Genomic DNA, 6653 nt, shown 5'->3' with positions numbered 1-6653 from the left:
TTTCCACAGTTTATTGTGATCCACACAGTCAAAGGCTTTGGCATGGTCCATAAAGCAGAAATAAATGTTTTTCTGGAACTCTCTTGCTTTTTTGATGACCCAGTGGATGTTGGGAATTTGATCTCTGGTTCCTCTGCCGTTTCTAAAACCAGCTTGAACATCAGGAAGTTCATGGTTCACGTACTGCTGAAGCCTGGCTTGTAGAATTTTGAGCATTACTTTACTAGCATGTGAGATGAGTGCAATTGTGCTGTAGTTTGAGCATTCTTTGGTATTGCCTTTCTTTGGGATTTCTTTGGTGACTTCCCTGGTGGCTCAGACGGTAAAGCGTCTGCCTGCAGTGCAGAAGACCCAGGTTCGATTCCTGGGTTGGGAAGATCCCCTGGAGAAGAAATGGCAATCCACTGCAGCACTCTTGCCTGGAAAATCCCATGGACGGAGGATCCTGATAGGTACAGTCCATGGGGTCGCAAAGAGTCGGACACGACTGAGCGACTTCACTTTCACTTTTCTTTGGGATTAGAATGAAAACTGATCTTTTCCAGTCCTGTGGCCACTGCTGAGTTTTCCAAATTTGCTGGCATATTGAGTGCAACACTTTCACGGCATCATCTTTCAGGATTTGAAATAGCTCAACTGGAATTCCATCACCTCCACTAGCTTTGTTCATAGTGATGCTTTCTAAGGCGCACTTGACTTCACATTCCAGGATGTCTGGCTGTAGGTGAGTTTAAAAATTTGTTTACCTCTGCCTAACATGAATGCTTTATTATGTTCCTACAGTCTTTATTTCGAGTATTGGAACAATTATCTTATTGTTACTGAGGAGGACCCTCTGGGACCTTCCTGGTACAAACTCCTCCCCCATAGTCTCTGCCCTAGCTGTCTCTGAAGTACTTCCATATTAGTATCTGATGCGCATTCCCCAAATTGTTTTAAGAGATGTGAAAACCCAAATGAAAGATGTTAACTACTTGATGACCATGAGCATGTAGCCTCCAGGCTTCCTGGAGCCTAGGGATTGATAACATTAACCCCTGCTACACAGCCCTGTTACGGCACCATCAGCCAATCAGAGAATGTGCATGAGCTGAGTGTACATCCTGGGACATCCCTCTTTCACTTGGCCTTTAAAAAAGTGCTATCTTGAAACCCGTGGAGAGTGCAGGCTTTTTGAGACTAAGTATCTACCCTGAACTCCTTGTGTGGTGCCCAGTGTCAGAAGACTGGCTTTACTGTGAGTGAGCAAGTGGACCCAAGTTTGACTTGGTAACATTTATTCTTTATCATTCATGAAAATATGAATATTCATTGAAAGGACTGATGCTGAAGCTGAAGCTCCAATACTTTGGCCGCCTGATGTGAAGAGCCAAATCACTAGAAAAAAAAATCCTTCCCGATGCTGGGAAGGATTGAAGGCAGGAGAAGGGGATGACAGAGGATGGAATGGTTGGATGGCATCACAGACTCAATGGACATGAGTTTGAGCAAACTCAGGGAGATAATGAAGGACAGGGAAGCCTGGGATGCTGCAGTTCATCGGGTCGCAAAGAGTCAGACGTGACTTAGGAGCTGAACAACAAATGATAAACTGACAATCTTTTCTTCTCCTCCTTACTCTAGGCTGGCTTGCTCCCTTGCTTAGTCTTGCTTTCATTCTCTCTCTCTTTGTCACACACACACACACACAATCTCAAGTACACACACTCAGACTAGCCAGTCAACCATAGATTACCTCTTCGTACCATGTTTACTTTTTTGGCCAATATTTTAGGAAGAGTAGCTTGGTATCAACAAAAAGTTTGAACATTAGAGCCTGTCTTCGGAAAAACCCAGACCTGGCAGAAGCATGAACACTGGTCACTCAACTATAGAAATCTCGTGGGAGAACTAGAGTCCTGTGCCTATTTTGTCCCCACATCTCCCTCCTGTGGTTTCAGCAACATGGCATTAAGAAGATCCTCTAAAAAGGCACCCATAACATCAGACCAACACTTAGTATAACAGATCAGAAGAGCCCAGCTTGGCTCTACCAGCTAAGCCTTCTAGGAAGCTTCAGAAATCAATTGTCATGTGCTCTAACAGATGAGTGGTTCTGAAGAAACAGTTTAATAACTGTAATGTTTTAATAGCATCAGCTCTTGCCACCAGTCAGAGCTATAAAATAAACAATTCTCACCTGTACTATTGCACACACATTGAGATGGGAAACATAATAAGAATTGAACTAAGCCAGTGTCTATGATCAGTAAATGTGCCTTTTACTTCATGAGGATGTGTGTGCTAAGTCACGTCAGTCATGTCCAATTCTTTGTGACTTCATGGACTGTAGCCTGCCAGAATCCTCTGTCCATGGGATTTTCCAGGCAAGAATACTGCAGTGGGTTGCCATTTCCTCCTCCAGGGGCTCTTCCCAACCCAAGGACTGGACCCACATCTCGTGTGGCTCCTGCATTGCAGGCAGATTCTTTTACTGCTGAGCCATCAGGAAAACGAAAGCCCCACCACACTAGGGCTTTCTGACTCACAAAGCTTTGAGTCCTTGACTTTTTGATTTAAGACCTAAATTCTAATATATGTATTATTATATCTGCCTTAAGCGTGGCAAATGTTTTTCTGATAGATATTATTTCTTTTAGGACATAACAAAAAGTTAGTTAAGAACTAAGTGTATTAAAAGATAATTATTGTATGCACACATATATATGCATATACATGTATGCCGTGCTCAATTGCTTCTGTGTGTCCAACTCTTTGTGACCCCATGGACTATAGCCCACCAGGCTCTTCTGTCCATGGGATCTTTCAAGCAAGAATACTGGAATGGGTTGCTCTGCCCTCCTTCGGGGATCTTTTCCACTCAGAGGTGGAATCCCTGTCTCCTGCATCTCTTTACCACTGAGCCATGGGGGAGCCCATATACGTATACATGTATACATAGATATTTATCACTCTTCTCAAAATCTTCTTCTTTCAAGAGTTAACAGACATTAGCTATCCAAGATCCAGCTTGTTTCAAACTTGCTCTATGCTTCCTATACTCTACAACACATCAGACTGTTTTACTTTTCTTTCATGGGAGCAGCATTGACCTGAATACTTACTGTTCAGAAATATGAATTCAGTGTTGCGAGAACTCCCAATTTTTCAAGAGAAACCAAGATTCCAGATTTATAGGTGAAATTATTCATTTTTAAAATAATGTAAAGGAACTAAAACTACTTCAGTAGGCTGGATCTGGTCCAGTGCTCTCTCTTTTAATTTTCTAGTGTGAAAACAGATGGACTGAGGCCGCTTCAGCAATGATCTATACATAACCACTTTTTTCCTTTTATTTTTAAAACCCTAACTTTCCTGAAAATAACAATAACATTCTTTAATGGAAACAATTTTGAGAGTAGCAAATCAAAAAAAAAAAAAAAAAAGCACGATTCCACCAAACTGAGAGAATCACTTTTACCTTCAGGTATGTTCCCCTGGTCTTTATGTTACCTTTGTGTGTTGTTCCGATTTTATTTTCTTTGCACAAATTGAATCATACTATTTTAAACCTATTTTCACTTAAATGTATTTCATAACTATTTCTCTAAAACACAATGGTTCATCACTACAAGTATTTTGTTTTAAACTTTGAAGACCGCAATTCACTGATCAATTCCTATTGCTGAAATTTAGTTTGCCTGATTTCCTTACAATTCTAGCTATTGCTTTGTAAACATCTTTGTGCACATTCTGTGAATATCCTTAGGGCAAATTCTGAGAAATGTTATTTTGGGGCCAAAGTACAAGAATATTTTGAAGATTTTTGATGTGTATTAGTAACATTTACCTGTATTTAAGCTGTATTTATCTTTGTATTGTTTTAAATATTGTTATATTACTTAAAACTTCATATAACATATATGTATGTCTACATCTTTTAGTTTTTGTGGTCAAATAGATCATTCTAAAGGAAATCAGTCCTGGGTGTTCATTGGAAGAACTGATGTTGAAGCTGAAACTCCAATACTTTGGCCACCTGATGCGAAGAGCTGACTCATTTGAAAAGACTCTGATGCTGGGAAAGATTGAGTGCAGGAGGAGAAGGGGATGACAGAGGATGAGATGGTTGGATGGCATCACCGACTCAATGCACATGGGTTTGGGTGGACTCTGGGAGTTGGTGATGGACTGGGAGGCCTGGTGTGCTGCGGTTCATGGGGTTGCAAAGAGTCGGACACGACTGAGTGAACTGAATTGAACTGAAATCATTCTTTATTTTTATTGTACAATCTTACTTTAAATTCATTTAATTCTTTAGTTTTTATTAACTTGAAATTAATTTTTTTTTCTTATTTTTGGAGAATGTATTTATTTATTTTAATTGGAGGCTGATTACTTTGCAATACTGCGGTGGGTTTTGCCATACATCGAAATGAATCAGCCACGGGTGTACATGTGTCCTCTCATCCTGAACTCCCCTCCCAACTCTCTCCCCACCCCATCCGTCTGGGTTGTCCCAGAGCACAGCTTTGAGTGCCCTGCTTCATGCATCGAACTTGAACTGGTCATCTACTTTACATATGGTAATATACATGTTTCAATGCTATTTTCTCTAATCATCCCACCCTCTCCTTCTTCCACAGAGTCCAAAAGTCTGTCCTTTACATCTGAGTTTCTTTTGCTGTCTTGCATATCTGGTCATCGTTAACCATCTTTCTAGATTCCATATATGTGCATTAATATACTGTATTGCTGTTTCTCTTTCTGATTTACTTCACTCTGTATAATAGGTTCCAGTTTCATCTACCTCATTAGAACTGACTCAAATGTGTTCTTTTTGTAGCTGAGTAATATTCCATTGTGTATGTGTACCACAACTTTCTTATCTATTCATCTGCCGGTGGACATCTAGGCTGCTGCCATGTCCTAGCTATTGTGAACAACGCTGCAATGAACGTTGGGGTACACGTGTCTCTTTCAGTTCTGGTTTCCTTGATGCGTACGCCCAGCAGTGGGATTGCTGGGTCGTGTGGCAGTTCTATTTCCAGGTTTTTAAGAACTCTTCACACTGTTCTCCATAATGGCTGTACTAGTTTGCCTTCCCACCAACAGTGTAAGAGGGTTCCCTTTTCTCCACACCCTCTCCAGCATTTGTTGTTTATAGACTTATTGATGGCAGCTATTCTGAACAGAGTGAAATGGTACCTCCTTGTGGTTTTGATTTGCATTTCTCTGATAATGAGTGACTTTGAGCATCTTTTCATGTGTTTGTTAGCCATCTGTACGTCTTCTTTGGAGAAATGTCTGTTTAGTTCTTTGGCCCACTTTTTGATTGCTGCTGCTAAGTCGCTTCAGTCGTGTCCGACTCTGTGCGACCCCATAGACGGCAGCCCACCAGGCTCCCCTGTCCCTGGGATTCTCCAGGCAAGAACACTGGAGTGGGTTGCCATTGCCTTCTCCATTGTGTGAAAGTGAAAAGTGAAAGTGAAGTCACTCAGTTGCGTCCGACTTGTAGCGACCCCATGGACTCAGCCTACCAGGCTCCTCCATCCATGGGATTTTCTAGGCAAGAGTACTAGAGTGGCTTGCCAATGCCTTCTCCGACTTTTTTGTTTGTTTTTTCCAACTACAATTTTATTTTATTTTTAAACTTTACAAAATTGTATTAGTTTTGCCAAATATCAAAATGAATCCGCCACAGGTATACATGTGTTCCCCATCCTGAACCCTCCTCCCTCCTCCCTCCCCATACCATCCCTCTGGGTCATCCCAGTGCACTAGCCCCAAGCATCCAGTATCCGACTTTTTGATTAGGTCATTTATTTTCCTGGTGTTGAGCTGCAGGAGCGCTTGTATATTTTGGAGATAATTCTTTGTCAATTGTTTCATTTGCTATTATTTTCTCCCATTCTGAAAGCTACCTTTTCACCTTGCTTATAGTTTGCTTTTAAGTTTAATTAGGCCCCATTTGTTTATTTTTGTTTTTATTTCCATTACTCTGGAAGGTGGGTCATAGAGGATCTTGCTGTGATTTATGTCAGAGTGTTCTGCTTATGTTTTCCTCTAAAAGTTTTATAGTTTCTGGTATTACATTTAGGTCTTTAATCCATTTTGAGTTTATTTTTGTGTATGGTGTTAGAAAGTGTTCTAGTTTCATTCTTTTACAAGTGGTTGACCAGTTTTCCCAGCACCACGTTTTAAAGAGATTGTCTTTTCTCCATTTTATGTTTTTGCCTCCTTTGTCAAAGATAGAGTATGTAGATTTATCTCTGGGCTCTCTATTTTGTTCCATTGATCTATATGTCAGTCTTTGTGCCAGTACCACTCTGTACTGAGGACTGTAGATTTGTAGTATGGTCTGAAGTCAAGCAGGTTGATTCCTTCAGTTCTGTTCTTCTTTCTCAAGATTGCTTTGGCTATTAGAGGTTTTTGTGTTTCCATACAAATTGTGAAATTATTTTTTCTAGTTCTGTGAAAAATACCATTGGTTGCTTGATAGGGATTGCTTTGAATCTATAGATTGCTTTGGGTAGTATACTCATTTTCACTGTATTGATTCTTCCAGTCAACGAACATGGTATATTTCTCCATCTATTTGTGTCATCTTTCATTTCTTTCATCAGAATTTTATAGTTTTCTATGTATAGGTTTTAATTTCTTTAGGTAAATTT

At 40.3% G+C, this 6653-nt stretch overlaps 1 non-coding gene across 1 annotated transcript; it reads left to right on the top strand.

Moving 5' to 3' along the window:
- Positions 1-304: 304 nt before the first annotated feature.
- TRNAC-GCA (transfer RNA cysteine (anticodon GCA)) lies at positions 305-376 on the top strand. The gene has a single exon. It is a non-coding gene; the product is annotated as a tRNA-Cys (tRNA).
- Positions 377-6653: the final 6277 nt, after the last annotated feature.

Source organism: Bos taurus, chromosome 9, assembly GCF_002263795.3.
Source record: "Bos taurus isolate L1 Dominette 01449 registration number 42190680 breed Hereford chromosome 9, ARS-UCD2.0, whole genome shotgun sequence".
NCBI classification, from domain to species: Eukaryota; Metazoa; Chordata; class Mammalia; order Artiodactyla; family Bovidae; genus Bos; species Bos taurus.
The sequence above is the reverse complement of the archived record's forward strand: the minus strand, read 5'-3'. Positions and strand labels throughout refer to the sequence as shown.